The 9,140-nt window shown below is 42.2% G+C and overlaps 1 long non-coding RNA gene across 1 annotated transcript in view; it reads right to left on the minus strand.

Annotated features, from left to right (window-relative positions):
• Positions 1-6,699, minus strand: part of LOC310693697 — a 45,093-nt gene extending 38,394 nt beyond the window's left edge. The window contains exons 1-2 of the long non-coding RNA XR_014519339.1: positions 6,590-6,699; positions 5,759-5,865 (exon numbers count right to left, since the gene is read on the minus strand). This is a non-coding gene — a long non-coding RNA (uncharacterized lncRNA). The remainder of the gene's footprint in view (positions 1-5,758; positions 5,866-6,589) is intronic.
• Between the last annotated feature and the right edge of the window lie 2,441 nt (positions 6,700-9,140).

Below are 9,140 nucleotides of genomic sequence, written 5' to 3' on the forward strand. Positions count from 1 at the left end.
AGGGACCCATGGGCTTAGCCCGATGAGCTGGGTGGCTGAGCAGCCTCGCACCCTGATTTTTTCATAACATTGGGAACATTGGTTTCTGGGCAGGAGTTGATCACAGTGTGGATTTGCCAAGCATGCCTTCCTCTTAGCACGTTTCTCCCTTGCATCCTGAGTTTGAGTGTCTTCAAAGCCCAGGACACCTTTGGTAAAGGCTGTTCTCCAATTGGAGAACGGTTCCCAGATTTGTTCCCAGAGTTTCCTGTGAAGCAGATTTGTTTATTTATTCGGAAAATTGCTTACACAAATTCAGAGAAATGTGCATGAAAATGCATAAGATTTCTGTATATCTAACAAAATAACCCAAGTTGATGCAGAAATGGGACAAACTGAAATAAAGATTGGAGAAATTTAAAACTGAGAGAAACTGAAATTTGTTTGTCCCTAAAACCTACCATCAGCTGCTGGTCAAGTGTGGAGGGCATAGCTGAAAGGGCATTTTGACATGGCAAAGGAAGTCGTGGCATTACCACGTTCCGAACCAGGCAGCTTTTTGATAAAATGAAGCCTTGTTTGCAGGATTTTATTATCCCTTGAGGACTCATACATTTCCACATAATCTTAAAGTGATGTGTGGCAAGTCAAGTCCCACAGCCACAGCCGGAAACCCTACTTTATTGATTTTGTTTAGAATTTTTTCTGTCTCCAGTACTGTACTAACTAATCTATGACTCTCTCCCCACCCCCTCCCCATCATAATCTTTCTGCCAGATAAAATATTTTCTGCTGATAGGAAACAGTTGGTTTATTAAAGGGAAGATCAATATGAATTTTCTCTAGCATGACATCCCACCATTTATGAGCCTGTGATTTGTGCATTTATTTAGTTTGCTTTATCAACTGCCAAAGATAAATCACCTATTCATCTCTTTTCTTTCTGTGTCTTTGTAATTGCATTGTAATGGGGAAGGAGAGCTGGAAATAATGCCAATATATTTCACATCTGGCAACCAATGAGTCCCTTTGGTTTCAGATAGTACATGGGTAGATAAACCTAAAAAGCCTGGGACAGAAATTTTCACAGTCCTCTGGTGGCTCTGGTGGCTCATTTACCAGCAGTAATGTACTGTATTTAGCGTTAACTCTGGAAGTGTAGACTCAATTCTGACCAAACTCACCCTCCTTGTGCATATTTTGCTCTCCCCCCCCCCTTTGAAAATGGAGAGATTTGCCTGTCTCCAGTCTGCAGGGACCTCACCTGTTCCCTAAGAATTCTCAAAGATTAGACTGAGGTTCCCAGATAACATCCCTTGGATGCAGCTCATCAGGCCCTGGTGATTTGAATTCATTTAAATTAGCTAAGTGTTCCCTTTCTGCCTCTTTTCCAATCTTGGGCTGCAGCTTCTTCCTTCCATCATTTATTCTCTTATCTCCAGGCTGGGCATCACTTTCCTTTGGAGTAAAGACAGAGGCAAAGTAGGTTTTGAGCATTTCTGCCTCCCTCTGCCCCCAGTAGCATCTCTCCATCTTCTACAGGCAGCGGATCTACCACTTGCTTGCTCTTCCTCTTGCTTTGCATATAGGCAAAGAAACCTTCATTATTATTTTTTACCTCTCTTGCAAGCCGGAGCGCATTCTGAGCTTTAGCCCACCTGACATTCACCCTGCAACTGTTGGCTACTGGTTCTTATTCCTCCTATGTGATGATTATGTATTGGCTCTTTTGCATGTGATGTAAATTATTTAAAATGTGACACGTCATGCAGAAGGCAAAAGCATGACTAGGTCAATGAATTTTTTAAAAATGCCAGATGGCAGGGCACATCAAAATGTAAATTTCCTCAAAGATCCCACTCATGTGTTAACTCAAAACTGGTTACCTTGGAAAGCTCTATTAAAAAGAAGAAACCTTCACAGAATGATTAATCTCTCTTGAGAGGTAGAGAGAGGTGTCTATTGTGTATGATAAATATATATTTTCTATGAGGGTGTTGTTCATGTATTCAGGAATTTTTAGTTGATTAATCATCTAGATACACAGGTGGGTTGGGGTTGATAAGTGCATTAAGACCAGGATCTGAAACTGCCTTGCTACATCACTGCCATTAGCCCAGTATTGCCTGCTCTGACTGGTCTTTCCCATCACCTGCCACCTGACCCAGCTGACCATGCAGAAGATCAGACCCACCACCTTGAACATGCAAAGGACGTGCTTTACTTCTGAGCTCCTCTCCATTCATCCCCCTCCCCACCCCACATGTTACATTCCTGCACCTGCCCTTTCCTCCTCCAAATACTTATTTTGCTTAAAAACCCTAGAGAGGTGGCAGGTGATTCTTATACTTGCCACTTGACAATGCTCAGATGATCACTTTCTCCACAGAACTATGCACTACAGTCATTTTAAACATCCCCCAATTTCTTCTGTGGGCTTTCAAATGCATGTTGGGTTTAATCCACATTTCAGGAGGTTCATTTATTCGATAATACAGTTTGAATAGACTTTTCTTATTTCCCTTCAGAAAAGAGGAAAGATCTTTTTTCTAGGAAACATCTCTGAAAAGATTCTTTAATTATGAAGCATTAATCCATATTTGCTACCACCATCATCACCCCAGTGTCAGATTAGGAATTGTAAAAGAATTGCTAAGAAAGCACCAAGAGTAACGGCTTTACCTTCTGCCTACTTTCAAAGTGCTCCGTTAGTTCATCCTGATGCTCATGCAAGTAACTTCTCTTTTTAAAGGGCATTAGTTGCCAATGAGGTCTTACGTTGGTTGGAGAGTGATTCTCCTAGGGAGATAAAGCAGCAGGATTTATGTGTGGGAGAGGGGGTGGGGGTGAATTTGTGTGAATAAGCAAATACATCTTTGCATTGCTGGGTTTTAAAATAACAATATAGCAACAAGATTTGCAGGATTCACCAGTGACATTGTCTCACTTGGTCACCAACCTGACCCACAGTAGGGGGCATACCTGGAGAAGAGGAGGTTAAGGGGTGATATGATAGCCATGTTCAAATATATAAAAGGATGTCACATAGAGGAGGGAGAAAGGTTGTTTTCTGCTGCTCCAGAGAAGCGGACACGGAGCAATGGAGCCAAACTACAAGAAAGAAGATTCCACCTAAACATTAGGAAGAACTTCCTGACAGTAAGAGCTGTTTGACAGTGGAATTTGCTGCCAAGGAGTGTGGTGGAGTCTCCTTCTTTGGAGGTCTTTAAGCAGAGGCTAGACAACCATATGTCAGGAGTGCTCTGATGGTGTTTCCTGCTTGGCAGGGGGTTGGACTCGATGGCCCTTGTGGTCTCTTCCAACTCTATGATTCTATGATTCTATGATTTTTGCTTTGGTGTTGAGGTTAATGGTCTGGAAATAGGGTTTTGGTGACCCCATTGTCGTGGACAGACCACTTCCAGTTGACGTTTGGGCTAACAGTACCAACTTTCCCCTGTGGGGACGGGAGACCTGTCAGGGTGGTCTGTCGTTGGAGACTTATGAACTCCAACGGATTCCTGAATGCTCTGAGGGATTTTCCAGCAGATACAACTAGTGATCCTGCCCAGATCCTGCCTTGCTATGGAACAGCAAGATGTGGAGGACCATAGATGTGGTTGCACTGTGGAGCTACATGTGATGAAACACACTAGGGTACAGGTGACGGAAGTAACACTATGAAGATGACCAAACACATGCTAGAGCCCATATGGGTACCTACTGAATGGCAAGAAGAGGGTCTTCTTCATTTCTTCCATCCATTGGCCAGTGAAGCTCTTCAGGGTGTCAACAAGTATATCAGAAGATGGAGCATGGGACACCTCTATGATTTGCTTCCTGGGCACTTTGAGGACAGAGTCATTTGTCTCCACAGAGAGTGAGATACTAAAACTGATGCAGCCCCAAATGAGCTGTCCAGTCCATTCCATTTGCATAGGTCAGGTGGCTTGAGAAAGTAAGTTTGCCATCTGTTCAAAATTTGCCAGAGACTGGACTTTCGGTGCTTCCTGCCATAATGGAGGCAGCCCCCATGTTAGCAGAGACTGACAGCGGATCGCAAACAAGGATGAATGAGGGTAATTGTCCTTGCAAACCCCCTCCAGGGTCGGGGGGGGTGAGCTTCACTCGCAGGTCATCTGATACCTGACTCTCGTCCCGACACGGAGACAGGAGGCAGGAGGCACTGAGTGCAAAGCAATTTGCTTATTGGTAACCCTCCGACACAGCCATTATAGGCAGGGGTTCTTCTGTTTATTGGAAAGAAATTGGATCTAATTAACAGACATGTACTGGACTAATGAGGCAAGATAATCTGCTAAATGAATCAGCCACTGAGCGGCAACATTTTGATCTGGAGAGAAGAAGATTTTCTTCGTAATGAAGTGCGGTATGTTGGGGGAGGGGAGCCTTTACCCTGTCTTTTTATATACCATGTTTGCTGCTTTAGTGATTCGGCAAACCTCCCCCTGAGAGTTAATGGAGTGATAAAAAGCAAGAGGAAATCACAAGAACAAGAAGATTAAGAAGAAGAACAAGATAATATTTATGGATTATTACAAAATATATGGAACCGTGAGATAATATTGATATGGTTAAAGCATCAAGCTCCTAATGAATCACAATGAGGGCTATGGCTTTTGAAGATCTACCATAGCTTTGCTGGGATGCCAGTTTGTTAGCTGCTGAATGTGGGATGAGAAAGATAAGCTGGAGAACTACCCGGGGCTATGGCGGGATGCCAGACCTTTTGTTAGGCTTTGACAAACAAGATGGCGTTTGACACGGAAAAATGCAACACTTGTGAGCAAAGAAGAGAAAAGAGAGAAAAAGTGGAAGCAGAGAGCTGTATATGGATTACAACATGAAGAATGAAGAAATAAAGGGAAAATAAACATCTCACAAAGAAATTTGCAGGACATAAACTCCTCTTGCAGAAATAAAATTTATTAAATATGCAGTTACAAATGAAAGTCATGGAACTAGTGGTTGTAAAATAAAGGATCAAGATCAGAGCTGTTGTAATTGGAATAATCAAGACTATAGAAGCAGAAAGAAATAAGAACTTTGTACCCTTCAATCCAGCACATGGGAAGTCATCCAAAATTGTTTAATTTGTTATTTGCATAATTGGCTATTTACAATTACAATTACAATTACAATTGCATTGTAATTTGGTATTGTGATAATGTGGCTATTTTGGATCATTGTACGAACTTAATTCATTCCAGAGGTCCGTTCTTAACCTGAAACTGTTCTTAACCTGAGGTACCACTTTAGCTAATGGGGCCTCCCTCTGCCGCCGCTCAATTTCTGTTCTCATCCTGAGGTAAACTTCAAAGTGTTTGTAACCTGAAGTGTTTGTAACCTGAGGTACCACTGTAATTAAAAATTAATAGAAGTTGTTATACAAAATTTGTCAGAGACTGCTAATGTTTGGTACCAGATCCAATCTCCAGAATCTCCAAATATTGCCAAGAAAAATCCCTGTCTGAAACTCTGGACAGCCACCATCAGTCACTGTAGACAATATTGCGCTTGGTGGACTTGGTTTAAGGCAGCTTCCAAAGTTCCTATGAGATGCTACACGCGATGCTTTCTATTTAAAAGAACAAGAAAGCAAACAGGGCAACCCTGTGCCTGCTTCCATTGAAGCAAGTTGCACTGGGGTCAGTACAATTTACTCCCATGTGGGCATCGGAAGCTGCAGCCATATCCTCACAAGATGCTTTCAGATACAGGGTGCCCCACAAGACGAATGCCTCGCAAGACGGAAAACTCGCTAGACGAAAGGGTTTTCCGTTTTTTGAGCTGCTTCGCAAGATGAATTTCCCTATGGGCTTGCTTCGCAAGACGAAAAACGAAAACGTCTTGCAAGTTTGTTTCCTTTTTCTTAACACCGTTAATACAGTTGCGACTTGACTTCGAGGAGCAACTCATAGAACGCGGTGTGGTAGCCTTTTTTGAGGTTTTTGAAGACTTTTCCAAAACTTCTTTTAAAACTTTTTTGGGGGGTTTTGGATTTTGGGTTGGGGTGTTTGGAATTCAAGGACTTGGTGTTGGGGAGGGGTTTGCAAGAACCTGGAAGCTTGTGTGTTTTTTTCCTGCATTTTTATGATTTTCTGTGACCATTGGGCCACTCTGCTGTTTTTTTAAAAAAAAAAATTCTGGATTTGAATTTCTGTGTGGTGGGTGGCTGGGGGAACAGTTGAGGAGGGGTTTGCAAGAATCTGGAAGCTTGTGTGGTTTTTTTCTTCATTTTTATGATTTTCTGTGACCATTGAGCCACTCTGCTGTTTTTTTTAAAAAAAAATCTGGATTTGAATTTCTGTGTGGTGGGTGGCTGGGGGAACAGTTGGGGAGGGGGTTCTTCAGAAAGAAGCAAAGAGTGGAAGAGGAACCTTCTTTGAGTTGTCCCCCAGAGTCTTAGAAAATGTACTGTACACTTTGTTGATTTTTAAATGTTTTTCTGTCATGTTTAGAAACTTAATTTATTGTTCCTTCAATTTTTGAAATGCTCTTTACAGTGTGTGTGACTTTAAAGAGCACTTAATAAACTCTTGTTGTACCAAATTTGGCTTTGTTTGGACTTTTTTTTGACCATAGGAACGCATTAATTGAATTTCAATGCATTCCTATGGGATTCCGTGCTTCGCAAGACGAAAAATTCGCTAGACGAAAAAACTCGCGGAACGAATTAATTTCGTCTTGCGAGGCACCACTGTACCGATATTACTTGGGAGGTACATCAGTGCCTGTAAAAGGAATGAAAATACTGAGTGCAGTCAGAGTCAATCCACATTCGTTACTGTGAGTTATTATAAGCATCCAGTAAGGGAAACTAATCCATTTTGAGTTTCACAGTCTGTGTGTGTTTTGTCATTCAGAGCCCTGATTATATACTTTCCTGGTTTTGACAATAAATGTTCCCTTAGTGAACAGTCAAAGAAGCCTGTGATACCATAAATAAATTCATGTCTTTGGAAGTATTTATTGTGTATGGCAAACTAAGTAGCTGATTTAAATTCACAAAACTAGCAACCTGTTTTATTATTTCTCTCTCCACCCCCCACCCCCAACTGCTCATCTCAGTGCATTGCAAAATTATTATTGCATCCTATGAAGGGAAGCCCATTTTTAAATTTCTATTATTCAAGCCTATGTAGACTCTGCTGCAGGGACAGGCAACCATTCTCAGGCACATTCACCTCCATGCAACCCCACAAGGGCAACATGCGCGTGGTGGGCATAGTTAAACTGCAGCAGTGCAAAGTTAAAACTATGGAACTCACTGCAACAAGAGGCGGTGATAGCCACCAATTCAGATGGCTTTATAAGAGGATTGGACAAATTAATGGAGATGAGGGATCAGTCCATGCTAGGAGGCAGCAATGCTTCTGAATGGCAGTTGCTGAAAACCACAGGAGGGGAGGGGGCTTGACGGTTCCCTGTTGAAACATCTGGCTGGCCACTGTGAGAACAGGATGCTGGGCTAGATAGGCCATTGGCCTCATCCAGGAGGCTCTCCTTACGTTCCTGGTCCTGCAGCCAGCAGGTGGGCTTACCAAAATGGAAGGGCCCTCTAACTCAGCCGTCAGATGAAACGAGTGAATAGTAAGAGAACCCATACAAGTAACGCTGACACAACCCCCCCATAGAATAATAGAAGCATAACCACCCAGCCCCACCCCATTCACTATTCCCCCCTCTGCCCCCCTTTCTCCTTTTTCCTACTTGTTTAAATCAATTCATGAACCAAGAACTTATACATTGACCACTAATAATGAAACGTAAGTTGTAGATACTTTTCCACATTTATTATGCTATTTTTGTGATATACAAATTACATGAGAAAACTTGGTATACTTATTTGTATAACATTATTCTTGTTTATAAAACCCAATTTAAAAAAAAGCTCTTTTTCTCAGCAAGCTCCCAGTTCATTTCCTTCTTTGACTCTTCTCATTCTCCCTGTTCTTAGCACTTCTGCCTATCATACCTTTCCCCCTCAGGGTGCCAAAATTCTTCATAAAATTTAATTAAGGCTTCATAATGCTCCATACAAGATAACCCAAGTTTATTTTTACAAAAACCTTTAGGATGAAAGACTCAATGTGCTGAGTCAAAGAGGAATAGCCCTTTCTCTGTGAGGAGGCCACAGATACGGAGACACCAGGCTAAGCAACATGCCGGCAAAGCCTCAGTCAAAGCCTTGCTGGGATCCTGCCTGCCTGCCCCACATCGCTGGCTGCGTATTGTCACTCCAATCTGACACTTGCAGGAGTTGGTCTCACAGTAAACCTTTGCTCATCGCCAGCCGCAGGAGAAATGTGGGTGTCTCAGCCGTGCCAAAGGGACTGGAACCTCGGGAAGATGGGAGAAGCCTTGGATTCAGCTGTGGAACACTGCGAGTGCTGCATTCTTGTTAACCTCACCTGTTCTCCATGTGCTCACTTGTTTTTTCAAGGAACCCTCTAAAGTTACATGTATAATAACATTTTTTCAAGTTAAAATTATAACAACCATTTCACATTATTAAACATGAGTCATCATCTGTTGAATTATCTCTGACAAGACAAATAACGCCATTATCATTGATATTTTCCCTCCACAAATATGCTTTTAAAAGAACAAATAAGTTTAAATGAAATAACCTCTTTTTGACATTGATAAATAGGGAATAAACAAAGGAGAGAAAGTCTTGGCTGTGTTTGCTATGTCCTTCCTTTTTTATCGTAATCTCTGCTATTATTTCCTTCTGCTGACCTGCTGTCTGAATGACCCTGAATAACATATCCCCATGGTTTTTGTGTTACACAAAAGAGTAAATCAAAACGGGTGGACCTCTGATGGACAACCCAATTTGCCTGCTGCCTGAAATCAGTTCTTCAAACACCATGAGGCATTGCTCTCTTCCTTTCTCTCTCTCACTCTCCTTGCTTTGCTCCACTAAGGTTGGTGGACAATTTCGTGGTATCTCTCCCTTTGCCCTTCTATAATGTGTTGAGTGCAGGTCAGGTGAAAGGAGAGGTGGGATCCTGATCCAAGTAAGTCGCACAGGGAAAATCACATTTCCCAGTGCTCCTGATGTCTGTCTTTTCACCCTGTCAAGAGGAGACAGGAGCAATGAATAAACTGCCCAAGAACAGTCCATATATTTT

Source organism: Podarcis liolepis, assembly GCF_965112155.1.
Source record: "Podarcis liolepis genome assembly, chromosome: 14".
Lineage (NCBI taxonomy): Eukaryota > Metazoa > Chordata > Lepidosauria > Squamata > Lacertidae > Podarcis > Podarcis liolepis.